The following is a 25,000-nucleotide window of genomic DNA, read 5'->3' on the forward strand; positions in this document are numbered from 1 at the left end:
ACCGCCCCCCATCCCCCCCCCCCACCCCGGCCCATAAACTCCCGTGACCACCGCACACACCACGCCCCTGTACACTTCCCGCCACCCCCACCCCCACCGCCACCTCCACCGCCACCCCCACCCACACACACTGCCTTGTCCTTTGCCTAGCTGTGTCTCTGGGCCTCTGTCTCTGCGCCACCACCCGTCGCACCCACAGGCCACACCCACACCCACACCCACAGCGGCACCCTACACACACCACACGCATACCCACACGCACACCCCGCGTGCACACCGCGCGCACACACATCCGGACCCCAGACACACGCACACCCAGCCGTTTCGCACCCCACCCGCACACCCCGCACACCACACACTCCTCCCCTCCCCCCGCCTCCAACCCCCCACCACACACACACACACACACACACACACACACACACACACACTGCGTTGTCCTTGGCCTGGCTGTGACTCTCCCCATCTCCTCTGTCTCTGCCCACACACCAAATGCGTAGACACACCCACCCACCCCCGCCCCCAACGCCACACACACACCCCTTGCCCATAAACACCCCAACCCCCGCACACACCGCGGCCCCACACATACCCCGCCCCCCCACCTGTCTCGCACCCCCCTACCCACACACACACTGCATTGTCCTTTGCCTAGCTGTGTCTCTGCGCCAAACCCCCTCCACCACAACCACAGGCGCACCCTACGCACCCCACGAGTACCGGCGCACACACGCCCAGCCTGTTCGCACCCCGCCCGCACACGCCACGCACCACACATTTCCCCCCCCCCCCCCCAACCACCACCACCAGACACACACACACACTGCGTTGTCCTCGGCCTGGCTGTGATGCTCCACCTCTCCTCTTCTCTCGCTGTGCCCACACACCACATGCGGAGGCCACACGCATCCCATCCCCCCTGCCGGTAAACACCCCGAGACGATGGCACACAACACGCCCGCGCACACATCCCGCTCCTCCACCCCTCCTGCACGCCCCCCCCCCCCCCCCCCCCCCCCCCACACACACACACACACCCAGCCTTGTCCTTTGCCTAGCTGTGTCTCTGGGGAGAAATACGTATGAACCTTTCAGATGAATCATGTGAACCTTGAGTGACATCAATGCCTTTCTTGATTGGAACTCACAACACCCTCACCCTTTAGGAATGCAACTTTATCCGGAGGGTGGTGCCTGGTTGAAGAAAAAACACCCTTGGAACACATGAGTGTTTGGGGGATCAGAAGAAAGGATCGTCACACGTCAGCAGGCCTCGTGGCCAGAAGATGATGGAAAAACCCTTAAGACCTTCTTTGGATGGAAAGCACCTGATTTTGACAAAGGTCAGGATTGCTGACCCCCGTTGACTCTGGATTCATCCCTATGTGTCACAAAAGGTTAGAAGCAAGCCTACAAAACAAAGGCATGGGATCCGTTTCTGGAAAGACGGATTCCCCTGTGTCGTTTCTCTCTTGCTCCCCGTTTTTCTGGCTGAATTCCCATCTGCAGCGTGGATGTGATTCCATGTCCACCAAGTGATTCAGCCTCTTTTTCGCCACTCATATTTCCTACGACACTATCCGTTGCTAATCTCTCTGTGTATCTATAATGAATTAAATGTTTTCCTAGGACGCCGATTCCATCCCCACCCTCGAATCACCCTGGATCCACCAGGGCTGGACCCCGGCGTCGGTCGGCCGGTCGGTCGGTCGGTCGGTGCGTGCGTGCGTCGGTGGGTGCGGGCGTGCGGTCGAGAATGCTCCCCCTCCCCTCCCCCCACCCCCGTCCGTCTGTCCGTCCGTGCGTCCGTCGTACCTCGCCCAGAGACGTTCCCGCGAAGTGTTGGCGTGTCCCGCTTTCCTGTCCGCCTCGGTGACTGAGCGGAGAAACTGCGCCCTAGGATGGCCCCCCACCCCCACCCCCCGCCCCCCGCCCCCCGCCCCCGGCCCCGTCTGGCAACGAGTCCCTGCTGGTCTCCCTCGGAGCTTCTATGCTGCGGCCGGCTCTCTGGACAGTGCGTTGGCTGTCGGGCGCCACCTGCCTGTCGGTCGCTTTTTAGATGGCCCTGCGGGGGGACCACGGAGGGAGCGGGCCGGGCCGGCCAACTCTTGAATGCCCTGGGGCTGTGGAAGGAGGCTCTGCGGGAGCGGCACCTTGGGCCAGAGGTCCATGGGGAGCCACACTTGGGCTTTTTTGCTTGGGATGGGAAATCTCCTTTGGGAAACTTGATTGATTTGGAGAACAGCTATTGGAACCCCAGGAGGTGACTTTGGGGGGCTTGTCTCCCCTGGCATGGGGGGAAATCTTCCTTCTCCCGCCAAGGATTTCAAACAGAGCCGCGACAGATCACACGGATCCACTTGCTCCAGTCAGGTTCAGGGGCAGAACGCGAGGACCCAACCTGGCCTGGTGACAGCAAGTCGCGAACAACCCCCCCCCCAACTCGGAACACTCCCTGTCTGCCTGGCCAAAGACAAGTGCTGGCTGGTGGGGGCAGACTCACATTTCACGGGAGTGGTCTTGATCGCGGAGGTGCTGAATGAGCTCAGAAAACACAAGCAGATGATGCGGGATATCCATCCATGCACGTGATCCTTTGCCTGACTGGATCTGTCTCTGCCCGCCCACCACACACACCACACGCAGACCACCCCCCCACACACACACACACACACCGTGCCCATACCACACACCCACTGCGTCGTCCTTTGCCTGGCTGCGACTCTCTGCCTCTGTCTCTGCCCGCACCACCCACAGGAACACCCTACACACCACACGCATACCCGCACACACACCCCGCCTGCACCCAGCGCGTGCACACACACACATCCCGGAGCCCCCCCCCCCCCCCCCCGCCGCCATGCACACACGCGCACACATACCCCCAGCCCGTACGCACCCGGCCCACACACGCCACACACTCCCCCGCTCCCCCATACACACACACACACACACTGCATTGTCCTTGGCCTGGCTGTGGCTGTCTCCCTCCTCTGGCTCTGCCCACACACCATATGCGTAGCCACACCCACCCCACCCCCCACCCCCACCCCCGTCCATAAACCCCACACCCCCGCACACACCACGCCCCCCACACATACCCCGCCTCCCCCACCTATCCCGCACCCCCGCCCCCCCCACACACACACACTGCCTTGTCCTTTGCCTAGCTGTGTCTCTGGGCCTCTGTCTCTGTGCCCCCACACCCACACCCACACCCACAGCGGCACCCTACACATCACACGCATACCCGCACACACACCCCGCCTGCACCCTGCGCACACACACATCCACCCAGACACACGCACACCCAGCCCGGCGTCACACGCCACACACCACAAACTCCCCCCTCCCCTCCCTCCCCTCCCCCCACACTGCGTTGTCCTTGGCCTGGCTGTGACTGTCCCCCCTCCTCTGTCTCTATCCACACACCACATGCGTAGCCACACTCCACCCCCCCGCCCCGCCCCAGCGCCGCACACACACACACACACACACACACACACACACCCCAGCCCCCATAAACACCCCACGCCCGCACACACCACGCCCCCACACATACCCTGCCCCCCACCTCTCCCGCCCCCCCTCCACCACACACACACTGCCTTGTCCTTTGCCTAGCTGTTTCTCCGCGCCACCCACCCCCCCCCACCCGCCACACCCACAACCACAGGCGCACCCTACACACACACAGGCATACCCGCACACACACCGCCTGCACACAGCGCACACACACATCCCGACCCCAGACACCCACACACCCACACACCCCCCCCCCCCCCCCCCACACACACACACCCAGCCCGTTCGCACCCCGCTCGCACAGGCCACACACCACACACTCCCCCTACCCCCTACACACACGCACACTGCGTTGTCCTTTGCCTGGCTGTGTCTCTGGGCCACTGTCTCTGCACGCCCCACCCTCTTCTGGCCACGGCCACGCCCACACCCACAGGCGCATCCCACACGCACACACCCATGGTGCCCACCCGACACACACTCGGCCTCACGTGGAACCTATACACACACCACACACGTTACCCCCCCCCCCCCCCCCACCCACCCACCCCCCACACACCCACGCAGCACCACCTGCGCGTGCCCCAGACGCACCACCACACACCGCCTCCTGCCGGGGTCCAGCCCCGTCGGATCCAGGGAATTCGAAGGCGGGGACGGCGTTGGCGTCCTTGGATAAAGACATATTGAATGACAGAGATAGAGAGAGATTAGAAACGGATCGTGTCGTAGGAAAATCAGTGGAGGAAAAGAGGCTGAATCACTTGGAATTCGGCCAGAGAAACGGGGAGCAAGAAAGAAAGAAGCGACGTGGGGGTATCCGTCTTTCCGGAAACGGATCCGATGTCTTTCGTGGTGGGTTTGCTTCTATCCCTCTTGTGACATATAGGGATGACTACAGAGTCACGTGGGGGCCGGGAGTCCCGACCTTTCTCAAAATCAGGTGCTTTCACATACATGTACGGGGGGAAAAAAAAAAATGTCTTAGGGATAATGACATCATCTTCTGGCCCTGAGGCCTGCTGACGTGTGATGATCCTTTCTTTCTGATCCCCAAAACACTTACGTGTTCCGAGGGTGTTTTTCTTAAACCGGGCACCACCCTCCAGATAAAGTGACATTCCTGTAGGGTGAGGGTGTCGTGAGTTCCAATCAAGAAAGGAACCGATTGAACCCCAAAGTTCACATGAGTCGTCTGAAAGGTGAATACTTATTTCCCCTAGATGCTAGTGATATTCACGATAAGGGCAGGGAACATGGAGATGGAGCAGCAACCATCAGCCCAACACATGAAAATCCTTTCCCCAATGTTGCCCTGAAGGTCTATTTAGTCTTCAGAGAGTGATCGAGTGACATGTTGACATAGCAAGGACCCAGGGATGGGTCGCAAAGGGCAGGGATCGATTCCCAAAGAGAACGTTCCTTCACTCAAAACGTCTAGGATTGCTCCCCTTCAAGACGACTCTCTTTCCTTTTCTACATTCCAACGACATGGATTCATCTATTCCCAGGTGCCTAAGGATATGGAGGCCTGGCGGCCATCATGGACTCGACCGTGAGAAAAGCCCTGTGCTCGCGAAGACTCTCCAGAGACTCCCAGACTCTCTGTGCTGTTTACGGTGGAGAGGGAGCCGACGCTCGTGTGCGTCGTGGCGGGAGGGTGGGTGACCCTGTCACGCGAGCTAGTCTGTCAGCAGAGAGGTTTGACCCGAGACGGCCTTGTCACACCCAGGGCCGGGAGTGAGCCGTCAGGATCGGCCCGACGCGTGAAACACCCTTCACCCACGTCATTCCTGACCAACCCACTAGACTCATCATTTCTAGGTAGACGCTGGCTTTGGGGTAGATGCTCGGGAACGGGGGTTTCCTGAGGCTTGATCACGCCTTTGAGTGTGCCAAGCCTCCTTCCTCGTGGCCTTTGCCGTGGGCGGAGTTCCTCGCGCTGGCCCCTGACGGCCTCCCCCCACCCCCTCCGCCCCCACTGTGTGCGTCCCTGTCCCTCTCTTTCTCTTTCCCTTCCTCGCCGTCCCTCTGCCCCTCCCTCCCCTGCCTCCCCCTTCCCAGGACAGGGTGCCTTTCGGATGAGTCTGCCTGTTGTGCGGACACCCTTGACGTGACGATGGCTACGGTCTGACCTGTCACGCCTGTCACCTGGGGCGGCGGGGTGGGGTGGTGGTCAGACAGGCTTGGGACGCTAGGGATAGCTTTCTCTGTGGAAGGTGGAAGCCTCCCTTCCGTCCCTCGCTGCAGACAAGCAAACGGACCGCAACGGAAAGCGATCTCTACGGATTGACACGCCACCCACTTCACCGAGCAGATCGTAGGAGCCTTCACCCAGAGCTCTTGCGAAATTCTTCAGAACGGGGTCAGTCTTCCAGTCCCCCGCCATCATCAGGCGAGGTAGAGAACCGATGGGAAAGCGTGAGGAATGACTTCGTGCGTGGGGGTGGGTGAACTGAGGAATAGGATGCGAAAGTGCATGCCTGACTTCTTGAGGAAAAAGGATTGGGGACGGGGAGGAGCAGGCGGTCCACTTAGGAGGTCGGGTTGAACGTGTACACATACACTGTACGTCAGAACGATCCACGAGCACCAGGATCCTATGCCAGCACGGGAAAGTAGACGTATGACTTTGCAGGAACCTCTGAGGGAAAAGAATCTGAACACCTGAAACGAGCATGACTTTGTAACGCCCCTCCCCGCGCCCCCCTCCCTCCCACCGCCCCCGACTTCCTTTCTGCCATCAGGGTGGTGTCCTGTGCGTATCTGAGGGGACTGATATTTCTCCCGGCGATCTTGACTCCAGCTCGCGCTTCATCCAGCCCAGCGTTTCTCATGATGTGTACTCAGCCTGTAGGTTACATAAGCAGGGTGGCGATAGACAGCCTTGATGGACTCCTTTCCCTATTTGGAACCAGCCTGTTGGGTTTCCATGTCTAGTTCTAACTGTAGCTTCCTGACCTGCAGAAATACAGATTCCTCCTTTTTTTTGTTTGTTTTTTTTTTTTTTTTTTAAATTCCCTAACCTGGGTGAAAAGCGACAGAGACAGAGAGAAGACAGATGGAGGGACGGACGGACGGACGGACGGACGGACGGACGGGCGGGCGGGCGGACGGGCGGCGGGCGGGCGGGCGGGCGGGCGGGCGGGAAAAAGACAGAAAAGAAAAATAAAATAATGAAAGGACCTATACCGTTCCACCTGTTGCTTTCCAGATACAAAGAGAACACAGAGGACCGAAAGGACACAATGTGGAAACTGTGAATTTGGAAAGACGGACGTCCCCTTGGTCCCTTCGTACAACACCCCTGTCGGCAGAAGGCAATCCTTTCCCTTTTTCTCTCGATCTGGTCCTTCCAGACTTCGGAAACTCTCAGTGGAGGATTCTTATCTCCTTGGCGATCGTGATCGCCACGGGTTCCTTAGGGGCCCAGAGGGTCTTTCTGAGAAACGCGGGGACGCACTCCTGGAGACCCGGCTTCCGTCCCTGGGCCAGGAAGGCCTCCTGGAGAAGGACATGGCAACCCGCTCCAGGACCCGACCCTGACGTCTAGAAATCAGCCTCCTAGACTGCCTCTCCCTGCGCCGACTGGTGTCTCGAATCCGCTCCAGGGATGCACCTGTGTGGTTTCCTTGGTTTCCAAGTGCCTCCTGAGGGGAAAGAAAATCCCCGATGGCTTGCACCCCAGGCCTGCTTTCCCGGACCCGTCCATCGACATCACGGCCTCCTGTAGAGGAGATACGATCGCCGACTCACTGAACGGAGGATCTGTGCTCAGAAACTCTTTCCAAGACATGGAGGCCCTACTAACGAACCTATTTCGTCCTTCCCTCCTTCTGGGTTTGTTTTTTTCTTTTTCTTTTTTCCTTTCTTTCCTTTTTCTCCCTGTTCCTCTCACGTCCGTGCACACGCATACGCACACGCACAACGTGCCGTCTCTCACGGACACGTGTACGCGCACGCCCTCACGCACACAGACACCAGCTCAGCTGTTCCTAGGTTCCAGGCGAGTGACAGAGGAGGGGAAACTGCGAGGGTTCGGACGGAGTAGGCCGCCGTCCCCACCCCACTCCAGCCCACCGCACGTGAACCTCCGTGCCCGATGGAGTGTTTTGGATTCGAGGGACTACAGAGCCGGCCGGCGCCAGAGGAACGCTCTGCCCCTCCCTCCTTTTCTGTCTCTCTGAAGGCTGAAAGAGATGGGAAGACCAGACCGCCTGACCTGCCTCTTGAGAAATCCGTATGCAGGTCGGGAAGCAACAGTGGGAACTGGACATGGACCGACAGACTGGGTTCCAGATTGGGAAGGAGGACGTCAAGGCTGTATATTGTCACCCTGCTTATTTCACTTCTATGCAGAGGACATCGTGAGAAACGCTGGACTGGAAGACACGCAAGCTGACTCAAGATGGCCGGGAGAAATAGCGATCCCCTCAGATATGCAGATGACACCACCCTTATGGCAGCAAGGGAAGAGGGGCTAAAAAGCCTCTTGAGGAAAGGGAAAGAGGAGAGTGAACACGTTGGCCTAAAGCTCCACATTCAGAAAACGAAGATCATGGCATGCGGTCCCATCGTGTCGTGGGAAAGAGATGGGGAACCGGTGGAAACAGGGTCAGACTTTATTTTTGGGGGCTCCAGAATCACTGCAGAGGGTGACTGTAGCCATGACGTTCAAAGACGCGGACTCCTGGGAAGAAAAGGGATGACCAACCTAGATAGCATCTTCCAAAGCAGTGACGTGACTTTGCCGACTAAGGTCCGTCTAGTCAAGGCTATGGTTTTTCCTTGCTCGTGGATGGATGTGAGAGCTGGACTGTGAAGGAGGCTGAGCGCCGAAGAATGGATGCTTGTGAACTGTGGTGTTGGAGAAGACTCTCGAGAGTCCCTTGGACTGCAAGGAGATCCAACCAGTCCATTCTGAAGGAGATCAGCCCTGGGATTTCTTTGGAAGGAATGAGGCGAAAGCGGAAACTCCAGTACTTTGGCCACCTCATGAGAAGAGGGGACTCGTTGGAAACAAACTCGGATGCTGGGAGGGATGGGGCGCAGGAGGAGAAGGGGACGGCCGAGGATGAGATGGCTGGATGGCATCACGGACTCGATGGACGTGAGTCTGAGTGAACTCCGGGAGATGGGGATGAACAGGGAGGCCTGGCGTGCTGCGATTCATGGGGTCGCAAAGAGTCGGACACGACTGAGCGACTGAACGGAACGGAACTGGAGGCAGGCAGGAATGAAAACCTCCTCCCACGGAGGGGAAGCTGTCAAGTGACGATGGCTGCCTCGACGCACGTCCACGATCCTCGCACGCATGAGCGGGGTTTCCTGGGTGACAAAACAGGAGGAGACTCTCTGGCCTGACACGGCGAGAGTGTGTCCCTCGGCCACCCTCCCCCACCCCCCAGCCCCCTTCCTCCGCACGGTGCCGAAAGGGGCAGTCTCAAGGTGGAGACATGGAATGGGGGGATGGGGATGGGGATGGGGATGGGGATGGGGATGGGGATGGGGATGGGGATGGGGATGGGGATGGGGATGGGGATGGGAGGAGGGGGTGCGTGGGTGGGGCGGATCACCATTCAATGGAGAGAAGCTCGAGGCGAAGTCAGAGGCTCTGACTTGACTGGAAAGCTTTCTGCATTTGAATGAAGCTATCGGACGAGGCCCTGCAGGGGAGGGTGGGGGAGGGTGGCGGTGGGGCCCGCAGACAATAGCCCCTGCCTGCCTGCCGGCCTGCCGGCCTGCAGGCCGGCCTGCCGGGCTGAGGAGGCCCTCTGGCGGCGGCGGGGTCACGCTCCGGACTCCTGCAGCTCAACTCGATCCCTTCAAGGAAACTCCTGGGGTGACTCCTGTCCAGGGAATCATCCAAATGGGCCTGTTTCTGAAAAGGCCCGAGTCACAGCTGTGACAGATTCTGTGGATCTCTTGACCCATGGATTGACCTGCACCCTCCCTCCCATCCTGTCAGATCCTTTCGACACGCTTGAAGAGGTCTTTGGCCTCGGCCCAGAAAACAGGCCAAGATAAACAAATACGTTTTGGTCTTTTTTTTTTTTTTTCTTTTGAACAGGGCGAAAACGATGCATGGCCGTGGATTGGAGAGAAGCCTGCTCCCCTCGCGCGCCTGAAGGCAGGGAGTTCTCAGCGGGACAGAAATGACATTCAGAAATGAACCGTTTAAACTTGGTGACTATGCCAGAACAAATAGTGACACCAAACTTTGATACAGTGCTGTGATTTCCTTCTGGGAGGTTTCAGACCCCTCTCTATTGACCTTTAAGTCGATCATCAGTGTGTTGTCCGTCTCACTGCGTCAAAGCCCCTGCTCCCATCATAACCTCACTGAGATCTGTGATTTCCACCCAATGGACAGAGTCATCACACGCTTAGCTCCACCCAGCTCGTCACGCAACAGCGTGGACGGGCAAGTGCGTGCGTGGGCGCGTGGGCAGGTGGGTGGGTGGGTGCGTGGCTGGGTGCCTGCGTGCGTGCGTGCGTGCGTGGGTGGTGGGTGCGTCCGTGCGTGCGTCCCTGCGTCCCTGTGCCTTTCGCCTTTCAGATTATGAACCCCGCCCCCTCACCTCTCCCGCTCCCCCCCCCCCACTGCCTTGTCCTTTGCCTAGCTGTGTCTCTGTGCCACCCACCCTCCACCACACCCACAACCACAGGCGCACCACACACCACGCGCATACCCGCACACACACCCCGCCTGCACCCAGCGCACACACACATCCCGACCCCAGACACATACACACACACACACACACACACGCAGCACAGGCCGCACACCACACACTCCCCCCTACCCCCTACACACACACACGCACACGCACACGCACACACACACACACACACACACACACACACTGCGTTGTCCTTTGCCTGGCTGTGTCTCTGGGCCACTGTCTCTGCACGCCCCACCCCCTTCCGGCCACGGCCACGCCCACACCCACAGGCGCATCCCACACGCACACACCCATGGTGCCCACCCGACACACACTCGGCCTCACGTGGAACCTATACACACACCACACACGTTACCCCTCCCACCCACCCCCCACCCCACACACACCCACGCAGCACCACCTGCGCGTGCCCCAGACGCACCACCACACACCGCCTCCTGCCGGGTCCAGCCCCGTCGGATCCAGGGAATTCGAAGGCGGGGACGGCGTTGGCGTCCTTGGATAAAGACATATTGAATGACAGAGATAGAGAGAGAGAGATTAGAAACGGATCGTGTCGTAGGAAAACGAGTGGAGGAAAAGAGGCTGAATCACTTGGAATTCGGCAGAAACCGGGGAGCAAGAAAGAAAGAAGCGACGTGGGGGGTATCCGTCTTTCCGGAAACGGATCCGATGTCTTTCGTGGTGGGTTTGCTTCTATCCCTCTTGTGACATATAGGGATGACTACAGAGTCACGTGGGGGCCGGGAGTCCCGACCTTTCTCAAAATCAGGTGCTCATACATGTACGGGGGGAAAAAAAAATGTCTTAGGGATAATGACATCATCTTCTGGCCCTGAGGCCTGCTGACGTGTGATGATCCTTTCTTTCTGATCCCCAAAACACTTACGTGTTCCGAGGGTGTTTTTCTTAAACCGGGCACCACCCTCCAGATAAAGTGACATTCCTGTAGGGTGAGGGTGTCGTGAGTTCCAATCAAGAAAGGAACCGATTGAACCCCAAAGTTCACATGAGTCGTCTGAAAGGTGAATACTTATTTCCCCTAGATGCTAGTGATATTCACGAGAAGGGCAGGGAACATGGAGATGGAGCAGCAACCATCAGCCCAACACATGAAAATCCTTTCCCCAATGTTGCCCTGAAGGTCTATTTAGTCTTCAGAGAGTGATCGAGTGACATGTTGACATAGCAAGGACCCAGGGATGGGTCGCAAAGGGCAGGGATCGATTCCCAAAGAGAACGTTCCTTCACTCAAAACGTCTAGGATTGCTCCCCTTCAAGACGACTCTCTTTCCTTTTCTACATTCCAACGACATGGATTCATCTATTCCCAGGTGCCTAAGGATATGGAGGCCTGGCGGCCATCATGGACTCGACCGTGAGAAAAGCCCTGTGCTGCGAAGACTCTCCAGAGACTCCCAGACTCTCTGTGCTGTTTACGGTGGAGAGGGAGCCGACGCTCGTGTGCGTCGTGGCGGGTGGGGTGACCCTGTCACGCGAGCTAGTCTGTCAGCAGAGAGGTTTGACCCGAGACGGCCTTGTCACACCCAGGGCCGGGGTGAGCCGTCAGGATCGGCCCGACGCGTGAAACACCCTTCACCCACGTCATTCCTGACCAACCCACTAGACTCATCATTTCTAGGTAGACGCTGGCTTTGGGGGTAGATGCTCGGGAACGGGGGTTTCTGAGGCTTGATCACGCCTTTGCGTGTGCCAAGCCTCCTTCCTCGTGGCCTTTGCCGTGGGCGGAGTTCCTCGCGCTGGCCCCGGCAATTACAAGGAGACATGTTGTGTATAACTGTGTGATACTTTTTGTCTGGAAACTTTTTCAAAACCGTTTACTAAATGGATTGGAGAGAAACCTGCTCCCCTCGCGCGCCTGAAGGCAGGGAGTTCTCAGCGGGACAGAGCCTGCCTTCACTTCTCAGGGGGACCGGGACAGTCCCCTCACCCCGTGCACCCCCAACCCCGAGCCCAGTCCCGTCCCCTCCCTCCCCGCCCCACCCACCCACCCACGCACGCATGCACGCACCCACACACACACACCCACACCCACACCCACACCCACCCACACACACACACACACACACACACACACAGGCGCGTGCACGCTCACCCGGACCCGGCTCCCACCCCCATCTCCTCAACCTCACACCCCCACCCCCACCCCCACCCCCACCCCACCCCACCGCTCCCCCTCCCCCCTCCCCGGCGAGGGGGGCCCGGGGAGGGATGGCTGTCTCAGCCCTGGTTCTGAGATGTCCTTTGGGGAACCGCTCTAGGCCGGAGACGTAGCTGCTGCCCTGCTGCTTGGTGTCCGTCTCCATCAGCCGTGTCCCCGAAAGGCACGTGAGCTCATGGACGACAAAGAGCGCACCCAGAAAACACCAAAGGGCCCTCCTGAACCCAACACGGCCATGTGTATGGATCCATAGAGGTCGTGGATCTCCCGGATGCATGAATAGGATCCACACAGACTCGATTGTGTTTCCGCTTCGATGGGCTGCCCTATCCGGAGAATCGCGTGGGTCAGCGAGCGAGCAAACACGGAAGGGGAACGAACCCAAAACCGCGGCCAGAACCGGGGGTGCTGAGCCCGAACTCGCCGATCCCGTGGCATCGTTTGCCATACACAGCCTTTCTCTCGGCAGAGGGAGATGTGGCATGGATCCCCGTGTGGGTCGTCCGTGCCCGAAACCACGCTGCGGAGAGTGGTCGTGTCTCATTCGAATTCTCTCTCAAGAGAAACCAGGTCCCATGATGGGATGGTATCTTTGAATGCAAAGGGGATGACACGTGACAGGAAAATCAAAGTGGAGTCCGCATCGCCAAGAGAGCGCCCCAAAATAGAGAAGGGGAGGGCCATGGAGGAAGAGGTCTGTGTCTCGGTCTGGAAACTCGGAGCACCTCCTGGGGAACAGAGGCCTCCGGATCATCGAAACAGTGTTCCCGACATTCAAGACCCCCTATCACACACACCCTCCCCTTTCCCTACATCACTTGTGACAGTCTATCTACCCTGGAAGAAGAAACAGTTCCTTGTTTGCATGACAGTCCATCATCATTGCTCTCAGGTCGCTTTCCAACCTCACGGAGTTTCAGCTTTCTAAGCCCCGACTCTTTCCTGGGCAACGTTCCCCGGTTTTATTCAAACCTGTGTCCCTGCATGGCCATATCGAAGACCCCCAAATAAAGCTTTCTTTCTTTCTTTCTTTTCTTTCTTTCTTTCTTTCTTTTTTTTTTTTTTTTTGGCGCAGCCGATACTGACTCTTCATGGAAAGACAAGAAAACTAGGTGATTTTATGTGTTTAACTTTCAGGTGTATTGAAATATCATTTCCTTCGTGAAGGACATATGACATCCTTCGTCCTCATGTGTACAGAATGGGGACAAGAGGCACCTGTATGTTGCCAAAGAAGAATGACCACCCAAGCGGTAGCTCATAGCTTTCTCACAAGCCACACAGATCATGACTGGATGTGAAAGAGAAGTCACTCGGTCGTGTTCGACTCTTTGCGACCCCACGGACTGTAGCCTACCAGGCTCCTCCATCCGTGGACAGTTCCAGGCAAGAATCCTAGAGTGGGTTGCCATTTCCTTCTGCCATTGGACGGGAGGAGAATGATTCATGTCCACTGTCATGGCAACTTTCTCAGATGATCATGCTGCTGCTGCTGCTGCTGCTGCTGCTGCTGCTGCTGCTGCTGCTGCTGCTGCTGCTGCTGCTGCTGCTGCTGCTGCTGCTGCTGCGTTGCTTTGGTCGTGTCCGAATCTGTCCGACCCCACAGACAGTAGCGCACTGGGCACCCCCGTCCCTGGGATGCTCCAGGCAAGAACACTGCAGTGGGTTGCCATGTCCGCCTCAAGGCGTGAAAGTGAAAAGTGCAAGGAAGTCGCTCAGTCGTGTCCGACTGTGAGCGACCCCCGTGAACTGCGGCCCACCAGGCTCCTCCCGTCCATGGGATTTTCCGGGCAAAGAGGACTGCAGTGGGCGTCACCACCTCTCTGAATAGTACCATACTATAATAATCATGCTGTTCCTTAGAATCACCGTGCTCTTTGTGACGTATACAGTATAGATGTACCTTATCCGTGAAGTCGTTTTTTGTTTTTTTCTTTCCCCTTACATCAATGCAATATCTTCCCATTTCTCCCTCCCCCAGCCGTTCTGTGATGACCGTCTTCTTTCTTTCTTTCATTCTTTCTTTCTTTTTTGATGGCCATCCATGGCATGTAAGTGGCATGAGAAAGTCTTTTTCTTTCTCTACCTGACTGATTCATTTGGCATCACGCCCTAAGTCACATCCATGCTGTCACCAGACAAGAATGGGTTCGTTCCTGTGGCTCCATGGGACATCTGTTTCTACCTATCGATCGATCTCTATCTGGATCGTGTGTCTTCTTTCCCTCTTCTTCCCTTGATGGACACTCGGGCTGTTTCCCTCTCTTGACCCGTGTGACGGATGCTGCCGTGGACATGGGAGGAGTGCAGATCTCTCTCTGAGATTTAGATTCCGTGTCTCTTTTCTTGAGATGTCTACCCAGAAGTGAGAGTGCTGGAAAGATCGATCACGTCTCGACCACGACTCTTTTCGAAGTCCTCCTGAGGGGATCCAGGGAATGAGCCATTCTTTTCCAATAGACGCCGTTGGAATACCAGTGCGACCGCACACGTCTTAGGGAAGACGGCGCGAAGCGATGGTGCCCGAGGTGTGGCGCAGGACGACTCCCCGGTGCCAGCTTTCCACGTCCACAAGCCCCCCGCGGTCGTCGGCAAGTCGTCCCATCCACACGGAGCCACGGTTTTCGTGGGCCGGGGTGGCCGTCGATCCCAGAGGAATGGAGCGATGACAGACTCCTTGGGGCAGGCAGAGAGAGACGTGGAATTCTTTCCACGAGGCGAGTGCGGTGAGAAGAGAACGATGTGAAGTGGTGCCTGGGGAGCCAGAAAGAGTCGCCACAGGAAGGAAAACAGGTCAGACGAGAGGGGAGAAGGGTTCCAAGTGAGCGGAGCACAGCGGGGGAGACGGGCCCAGAAGATGCGAGCAGATGCTGGGGGCACGGCACGCCTGGACCCGTGAGCCCGCAGGGAGCCGAGAGGGATGGCCGTCCGCTGTCTGCAGGTCGCGTGGGCCGATCTCCAGAGCCCGGACCGGGAAGGACTTCTTCACGAGAACAGGCACGCTCACGGTCCCCACGGGTCACGTCTCCACTGGGCTCTCAGCACTGGAGGGAGAGCTTCCCAGACTTCCGATGGCACGGGGAGCTGCGGTTTCTTGATCTCATCTACCGCAGAGTCAGCGAGCTTCCGAGGGATAGGATAGGACGAGGTATCGACGACGGCATCCCGTCCTAGACCCGTACTGCTTTAAAACCATGGGGCGTCTCTGATTTCTGTGGGGGTGTGCTGTGTCTTCACTGCTGTGCCAGCCGTGCTCTCTCCGTGGAGGAGTGGGCCGCCCTGCGGTTGTGTGTCTGGGCTTCTCGTGGCTGTGGTTCCTCTTGGGGAGCGCGGGCACTGGGGCACGTGGGCTTCGGTGGCCGCTGGGTGTGGGCTCAGCGCTCGCAGTGGCCAGGATCCAGAGCACGGATTCCATCGGCGAGGCCTATGGGCTTCGTGGCTCTGTAGCACGTGGGATCTTCCCTGGCCGGGGATGAAACCCGTGTTTCCTGCGTGGGCACGGGATGGTTTCCTACGGAGCCGCCGGGGAAGCCCCCGTCCCAAACTCGAGATGGATATCCTGACGTCCCCCGCTTGGGATGGGAGAGTTTCTGAACGATCAGGCCCGGAGAAGGGATTGCATCGTGACGGCTTGACCTTCGTGTCTCACAAACCGGCACTCTTGCTGCTTCTTGAAGCGTCCTAGAGAAGAAGACATCGGATTCCACAGGAGATCAGCTCCTTTGACTAGCGTTGGCACGACGGCCACCACAAGGGGGACGGAGAAACACAACAGTTGGTTTCTTTTGGACGATGAGCCCCCTCTGTGTGTGTGTGTGTGTGTGTGTGTGTGTGTGTGTGAGAGAGAGAGAGAGAGAGAGAGAGAGAGAGAGATGCAGGTTTCTAAAGCAAGAGGCACTGAGGAGTGAAGACATTCTTGAACTCACATAGTTTCCTTCATTTCAGTCGTGATGGTCCAGTGATTTTGGAGGACGACATGGAATGTTTCAGGGTAGATGCTTAGAAGGCTGTGAAGGGACTTCCCTGCCTGGTGGTCCAGTGGTGAAGGATCCACCTGCCGAGGAGGCAGGGGGACAGGGTGTTTTCACCGACCCCTGATCCGGGACGATGCCACAGGGCTCCGGGCAGGTTCGACACACACCTGCAGAACGGGCGGTGCCAGGCGTGAAGGCGAGGGCCCACGGCCCGGGGACTCTGGACGAGGATGACTGACGCGGACGGACACTGCCGTCTCCGTCTCCGTGGAGGTGGGTTGTGGCCAGCACGCTCCTCTGGGGCAGGCTGTTCCTAGGACCGTTGGGGAGCGTGCGCGTGCATGGGAGGAGCAGGGGACCTGAGGGAACTCTCTATCCTCTCTGCTCCACGGGGCCCCCGGAACCCTCATCTGCTCAAAGAGAGGATTCGTCCCCGTGGAAAGACAGACCCACACGCGAGTGAACCTCATTTCTGGTTCCCTTGGCTTCTGAAAGCGTGACGGTCAGGTGCATGCAACTCTCTGGCTTTCTGTTCTTCCGAGATCCCGGCCTGCTCACTGGAAGGACACGAGGAGCCGGATGAGATCTCCCTCTGCACGGCGGTGGCTCCAGCGTGCGCACGTTTCGGTGGCTACGGCTTGTGGACATCGCCCCGGGAGCCGAAGCCCCGGTGTGACAGACGCCTGTTTCCACGACGGGTGAACAGTTCTCAGTGCGGGAAGCCCAATCCTTGCCCCTGCCTGTTCGATCTGCAGGGCCTCTGCAAAGGACACACGTGCCCGATCTCATGACCGATCCCCTTTTCGGAGCCAGCCCGGGGCGTCGTCTGTTTCCCGGGCCACAGGCACACACTGGCACTGGGGAGTTGTGTCGTTCCTCCTCCTCGTCCTCCTGCTCCTCCTCCTCGTCCTCGTCCTCCTCCTCCTCTCTGCCCCCACCCTTCCCCCCGCATGCAGGCTCCCCACACCCCCGCCTGGCCCCGGCCCGTCCGGGTCTCCCCACCCGCAGAAAAGGCCAGGAAACACATGGTCCCAGGACGACGCAGTCGCGAGAGAGCCAGTGGCAGTCCACGGGGATGCGGGGAGGAGACGCCTGAGCATACCTAGGCCAACACTGCCACCGGGGGGGGTGAGAGGCCGGTGCGAGGAGAGCTCAAGAGTTCAGAGGAGGAGGAAGAGGAGCAGGAGGGAGAGAGGGAGAGGCGGGGGTGGAGGGGAGGGCCAGGCTGAAGCTGTCTCGGGGCGATGACGTGGAAGAAACGTTCCCCTTCAGAAGGGCGCTCCGAAGAGAGGAGAGAGCGTTCCGGCGGGACGCGAGAGCACCTTCCAAGCTGGGAGCGGAGCGGAGCGGAGCGGGGCGGGGTGGGGTGGGGAGGGAATCATCCAGACGTAGGAAAGACACCAGGCGCAGAAGGCGAGACCGATTCTTGACCAAGGGAATCGGATGCTTTTCTGTCCATGTGTTCCATCCTCAGTCTCTCATGGGAATCCAGCCAGCCAGCCAGCCAGCCAGCCAGCCAGCCAGCCAGCCACGATCGTGTCGCTCCTTTTCTGTTCTCTATGTGTTTCACGGCGAGTGACTGAGAGAGTCTTTCGATGGTTTGCTAGGATGTGTGAATGTCGTGAGACCACGGTACTTGTCAGCCGTGGATGAACAGAACGGCTTCAGCTTTCAGGGTGATCCTGAACTCCCACGCCAAGGGAGGCCCTGTGTGTCCCTGTGTGCTGGAGGACACCGTGCTACCCACATCTTGATCTTGGACTGAACACAACCACCGTGGGGAGGGTGTTCGTGGGTTGGCTTCCTTTCCTTTCCCTATGGCACTCACCTGACCGTCCTGTCCACTCTTTGGATCCTTGATCTCCCCCTCGCCCTCGAGGCCATCGGTCGGTCCTTTTCTTTCTCCTCCTCCTGCTCCCCGTCCTCCTACTCACCCTAGTATCTCTCCCCGCCTCCCCCCCCCCCCCCCCCCCACACACACACACACACACACACACACACACACACACACACACACACACACACGCAAGTCCCGCTCTTCTCAAATGGACCTCTCGCTGACGGCCGACGTTTCCTTTCGCCTTCTTTCCTTCCTCCCGTCCTGCTTCCTTTCCCTTGTGTGTGTGTGTGCGTGTGTGTGTGTGTGTGTGTGTGTGTGTGTGTTTTGTTCCCCCGTTCCTTTTCAGCTGCACCGACGATGTTTTCGAGTGCAGCGCATGACTAGAGATCACCAGGATGCATCTAGTGAGGGACCGTCCGTCACCACTCGGTGTCACGGCGGACGACGTTTGGTGTCGCGACGTGCCCGTGACGCCTGGATTCCCTAAGGGGCAGGTCGCCCCGCTTCCTCTGTCTCCCTCACCAGGGGCGCTCGTTCACTCTTCTCTCCCCCACCCCGCCCCCCGCCACCGTTTCCCCCGCTCCCTCCTCTGGCCACCCCTCATGTGTTCCGCGGTGGTCTCTTAGGAGCCTGTTTCTCTTGGGTTCTGTTGTGTTCACGGTGTCTCGTTTGGTAGGTACTGCATGGAAACGACGGCTCTGAGGTATTTCATTCAGCATCATCCCCTCTAAAGGTCTCTCAGAGTTCCTGCAGACTGTGAGATTTCATTCCCTTCGGGTGGTTGAGTCCCATTCCTCTGTGTGTGTGTGTGTGTGTGTGTGTGTGTGTGTGTGTGTGTGTGTGTGTGTGTGTGAGTGAATGAATAGATACAGGCGTAGGCACACAGACAGAGAGCTCTCTCCTTCTGTGTGTACGGATGTCTACCTAGGTATGGGGGTCGATCCCACACATACACACGTCCGTATCTTCTTTGTCCCCTCCGTGGGCACTCCGTGGAGTGGCTGGGTTGGGTCGAAGGGGAGACTCTTTGGTGGAGTGTTCCGGGGATCACAGGACTCTTTTCCCTAGGGATGTGGTTTCTCTCTCTGGGAGCCCCAGGGGATGAGATGTGATCTCTCTGAGTCCGCCCACATGTTCCTCAGCGGCAGAAAAGGCGCGTTCGATCGATCAGGAGCCACTGTCTTCTGATGTGTCCAACTTGCTGTCGCGATGGCGATTCCAGCTCCTGGGCCTTTCCCCTCCGAAGGAGAAGGATCAATGTCCAGATGAACGCCCCGGGGTGCTTCCGTGAGCCCGCCCCCCCCCCCCCCCGCCCCCCCCCGCCCAGCCCTGCCGCTGATTTGTTGTCTCCCTTGTGCTTCTGGGTGTCTGTCTGTTCTCCCTTTCTTTGGAAGGAAGGTGTCTGCTCGGGGCCCCCTGCCTGCCCACTTCGCTCATCGGGGGTTGTTTCCCTTTTGTAGGCTGAGTTGTCTGACGCCTCGATCAGTTTTGGACAGAAAAGCCCCTTTTGCAAGATGCTTGCGCTTTCCCCGTGTATACCCCCCCCCCACACACACACACGGATGTGTGTTTCCGTCCGTGTGTGTCTGTGAGTATCTATATGTACATAGATACACCCATAGATACTCACACGCGCGCACGTAGACATCGACACAGACACGTGGGTATCTGTGCACTTAGGCACGTGTACACGGACTTCTATGGACGTGTGCGGATACACACGCACGTTCGCATATGCGTTTCCGTGTGTGCGCATCTATGCACATGCATCTGCGTGTAGGCACTCTAGACGCCCCCGGCGCCTGTATGTGCGTACGTGCACGCACGTCTACTTATATAGACGTGTGCGTATCCCGACACATACACACTCGGACGTCTGTGTGGACCTCCAGACGCGATCCGTAGACGTCTCTGGATGTGTCCGTATGCGCGTATGCATGTGTGCATACACGTGTGCATACACACACGAGGACAGATGCGCCTATGGAAGCACGCACGCACGTGTACGCGTATACGTGCACCCACACCCTGTGCGTATACATCACACGTATACACACGTGTGCATCTGTACGCGTGGACACGTCCGCCTTGATTTGTACGTATGTGTCTATGGATCCCGACGTATCTGCACATATGAGCATGTGTATCCGTACCTGTGTATATCCGCGTACGTCTGCGTATATATGCCTGAGTCTACGTGTATACACGCAAGCATACACGCACAGTAGAAACGCCTAGGCACACACGGGCGCACAGACACATGCGTGTTTGTGGCATGCCCTTCGAACGTGTTTGTCCATACCCATGGGTGCGCGTAGGCGCGAATATGCGTGCGTATACATATGGACGCGCGGATACGCACATGTGTATGCGTTCTCTCTCCCCTCCCCTCCCTCCCCTCCCCCTCCCCTCCCCTCCCCTCCCCTCCCTCCCCTCCCCTCCCCCTCCCCTCCCCTCCCCTCCCCTCCCCTCCTCTCCCTCTCTCTGACTTTTAAGCACCCGGAGCCCTTCTATGACTTGACTTTCCTGCCTGGTGGTTTTGTTTCGTTTCCTTTCTGATCGACTTCACAAAGTTATTTATTCATTTAACTGGCTGTTGTCATGGAACACAGGGGTTTATGGAGTGGATCCCTATTGACTCGGTCAGTCCTCCTCACCTCCACGCCCCCTCAGCCGCCCCACCCCCACCCGCCCCCGCCCCCGCCCCGCCCCCAGCCCCCACCCCCGCCCCTCCCACCCCACCCCCAGCCCCTGCCACCCCAGACCTCCCGCCCGCCCTCCCGCCTGCCTGCCATTCTGGTGTTTGTGGCCAGTTCAGTTATTTTGAAATCCATGTTCTCCTGACCTCAAGTACTTTCCCCACCCACCGGCGCCTGCTTGGGTTTGTTGTCTTCGGACTTTGTCACGGTCTCTACCCAGGTTGAGTTGTGTCTTCTCTTGGTGGGGGTTCCGAGTGTGTCTCCTCCTTTTCCTTTCTTGCTCCTGGGCGCTTGTCTCTGCGTCTGCTTTCCAAAGTCCTGCTTTGTTCCTCCGACTGGCCTTCGCCTTGGTTTCGCTTTGCCGGCCCCTCCCTCCCTCCCTCCCTCCCTCCCTCCCTCTCTTTCAGGGGAGGCGAGAGTCTGCGTGCCGCTCGCTGGTGCCCCTCTCTCCGCCGACCCCGCCCCGAGCCCCCACCGCCCGCCGGCGTCTCAGCGGAATGTCCCCACCCCGGAATCGCGTGGGGGAGTGAGTCTCCTTCATGGCAGCCTCCTGAGGAGTCCTTCCCAGCGTGTCTCCTTCCTCTGCGGCCGGGGTCGCGTCGCGTCGCGTCGCTCGGCGGCGGAGGCTCCGGGCTGAGCTCGGGCGTTTGGGCGGCCGACGCGGTGGCGTCCCCGAGCGGCCGGCGACGGCCACCCGTCCTCGGGACGTTCGAGTCGCTTGTCGGGAGCCACCTGGCGGCAGCAGCCGTGTCCCCTCCCTCTGGAGCTTCGGCGAGGCCTCCTTCCAGGAGGATTGTGACTCAACCTCTGGGCCCGAGCCAGAGCTCTCAGACACCGGCGACTGGCGGCGACAGTCCCCGAGCGCCGGAGGCCTAGGGACAGTCCTGCTGTCATGGAGATTGGTTCTCTAGGTTTCTGAGGAGGGTGACCGTCGCGGCGCACCGCAGCCGGCTTGCGGGGCGGCCTGACCAGGTCGACCAACGTCTCCCCGACGCACCGGCCGCGGAGACGGACCGCCGGACCCTACCTGGGCCGGGCCGCCGCGGTGGGCAGGAGGGTCTTCCCTGCCCGGAGCGCCTGGACTCGGGCTCGGCGGTCCGGACTCCTCCTGGGCCGCCCTCAGGAGCGTGTGCTTCGCCCTCGGCCCCGCTCGGAGGTGGGGACCGGCCGGACGGTGGCCCGGAGGTCGCCGGAGGCGCGCCTGGGTCGAGCCCTCGGGTCCTTCCTGCGAGGTGTTTTCCGTCGCGCTCCGGAGGTGGGGACCCGAGGGTTGACCGGGAGAGCGCGTGTGGGTCCCCCGTGGATCAGTCGCCCGAGGCGTCTCCGAGCACCCATGCTTTCTCTTTGTCAAAGTCCTGACGGGTCCGGAGACGTGGATGGACCGGACCCTGCTTCCGCCCGGGTGGCCGGGGAGGGGCGCGCTCGACCCTCCGGCGTGCCCTCGTGGGTCTCGGTCGTCGGACGCGACTTTGGCTCACCCCTCTCCGACTCCCTGAATCCCAGTCAGTCGGGAGGTGGGGACTCGGGCCGTCCTGGGTGCCCCGTCCCGGACAGTCCCTGGGCCCCGAGAGCGCTGATCCCTGGTCGGGGCCCTTTCGTCTCGTGGAAAGCGCCTCGCTGGCGGGTCTGTCTTCTGTGTTCCTTTTGCACATCAGCCAAATCCGTCCGGAGACACGGACAGGCCGGTCCCCTACCCGCGTGGGTGAAGCGGGGAGGCATCCTCGGCCAGCTCCCCGCCCCTCTCTCGGTGTCCGCGCCCCACCCCACCCCTTTTGCACCACGCCCCCTCCCCCCCCCCCCGGTCGACCAGATGACCCCCCGCCTGCCCCCGCCGCCCCCGCCCCCCCCGCCCCCCGCCCCCCGAGAGCTCGGGGCCTGAGGTGTGTATGGGGCAGTGTTGGGGACAGGTGGCCGGGACAAGGTTCCGGGGAGCCCTCCTACGAGTCGTAGATGGGCTCCTCTGTCGCCTGCTGTCATTTCGTCGCCCTTAATAGGCCTTTTGCCACCAGGTAAGTGCTGACACGGTCTCCTTTGGTGTTTGCCACCGAGGACTGTGGGTCTCTAGGCACGCGGGGCTCTGGGCTTCTGGGCCACCAGCTGGTGCCCGGTTCGTCCCTTGCCGCTGGAGCCGCCCGCCTGGGCCTGTGCGCCGGCTCCTGTGTGGTGTCGTCTGGCTGACCCGACCCACGGTGCCACCTCCGGTCTCTGGGCGACCCGAGGGTGGCGGGGCGGAGGTGGCGCGGGTCTTCTACCCTGGGCGCCCCTCGCCCCCGCTGTGAGCACCTGGGGGCGGCTGGGACGACCCCGCCCTGTAGGCTCCGTGTCCAGATGTTCTCTCCTCTTGGGGTCGTTGGCCGCTCTCGCCTGAGGCGAGGTGGGGGGATGGAGGTTGCCGGCGAGGCTTAAAACGGGCCCCTCTGGTGACTGTCCTCGCCGTGCCTCCCCCCGCCCCACCTTGGCTCCACGGATCGATGTGGTGTGGTCGTGTTCTCCCGGGCCGAGCCTAAGCCGTGCCAGACGAGGGACGGGCGTTCCCAGTGAGCGTGTCCGCGCTTCTCGGTCTGTCCGCGGGGGCCCCTCGCTTGTCTTCCCCCCCGCTGCCCATCAGGGAGGGTGAGGAAGGCAGGGGTTGGGTGTGTGGCCTCTGGCCCTGATCTTCGGTCTCCTGCTGTCCCTTGCCTCGGGGCGTCAGTGGGCGCCGTTGGTCTTCTGACACAGCAGATTGCTCCCGCTTAGCCTTCTCGGCGTGTGCCCGGCGAGCGGCCCTCCCTGTGGCGGGGAGGCTGTGCCGCCGCTCGCGCCCCACGCGGGTGTGCAGGCGTGCCTCGACCCTCGGCGGTGCCCTGGAGCGCTCCAGGTCGTCCCTCAGGTGCCTGAGGCCGAGCGGTGGTGTCGTTTCCCTCAACCCGGTGTCCCCCTCGGGTCCCCGCCACGGTGGCGTGGGTGTCCCGAGAGTGGCTCTCTTTTGGGGTCGAGGCGGTAGGGAGAGGCGTGCCTGTTCCCCCTCGTCGTGGAGGCCTTGGTGGATGAGGCCTTGCGGGGGCGGGACGCGCGGGCTCTGCTCTGGCCCTGACCGCGCACACGCTCGTGTGTGGCGGTCCGCTTCCCTGTACCGCAGACCCTCCCGCCCAGCTGAGGCCTGGTGGCTGGCGGAGCGCCTCCGTGGGCCCGAAGGTGGGAGCGGTCCGGGGGAGGGACGGCGCGCCCTCGGTGAGAACACCTTCTCTAGCGATCCGAGAGGGAGCCTTGGGGTACCGGAGCCCCCAGCCGCTGCCCCTCCGAGTGCGCAGTGGCCACCGTGGCACGCTGCCAGAGCACGTGGGCAGAGCAGAACTCCCCCGCCCTCCGTGGGAGGAGGGAGTTGGGTGCGCCGGCCCCGCGGTGGGGCCGTGTGCCGCTCGTTGCCTACCGCGGCCCGCGCCTCCCCCTCCGCGTCGGGAGGGTCCCGCTGGGCCCCGCCGGGCGTCCGGCAGGTGGGGGCCGTGTGCGTGCGGCCGGCCCCCCGTGGTGTGAGCCCTGGGGGAAGGGGGGCTGTGTCGGGGCGCGACGCCTTGGTCGGCCTCGGCTTCCCCGGCCCCGCCAGCTGGTGGTGAGGAGGAGGGGCCCGTCGCGCCCTCGCCCCTGAGCCGCAGCTGGTGGCGGCGTGCGGTCACGGTCCGGGCCGCCTCGCTCGAGAGCGTCGTCCCCGGGATGTCGCGCCTCGGGGTTCAGACTCAGATGGAAAGACGGATCCGTCGCGGATGGATGGCGGAAGACAGGGTGGACGGCTCGCCGGCCGTGGCGGCGGGGCCGGGTGGTGGGCCACGCTCCGGGGATGGCCGGGGCCGGCCGGCGCCCCAGGCGTCGCGGGACCGCCCTCGCGAGCGGGTGGCGGTGGGATCCCGCGCTGGTGTTCCTGGGGGCCCGGCCGCGCGCCCAGGCGCTTTGTCGTGGTCCTCGGGGCGGCGCCCGCGTCCCTGTCCACACGGCCCCCGCCGTGCGTGCCTGCCGGCCCCTCCCCGCGCCGCCGGCCTCGTCGCCGCCCTCGTCCCGCGCGTGCAGGCGCCCGCGTTCCCGTCCCCTGTCTGGGCCCGAGCCGGCCTCGTCTCGCCTCA

This window comes from Ovis canadensis, chromosome 3, assembly GCF_042477335.2.
Source record: "Ovis canadensis isolate MfBH-ARS-UI-01 breed Bighorn chromosome 3, ARS-UI_OviCan_v2, whole genome shotgun sequence".
In the NCBI taxonomy this organism is placed as follows: domain Eukaryota; kingdom Metazoa; phylum Chordata; class Mammalia; order Artiodactyla; family Bovidae; genus Ovis; species Ovis canadensis.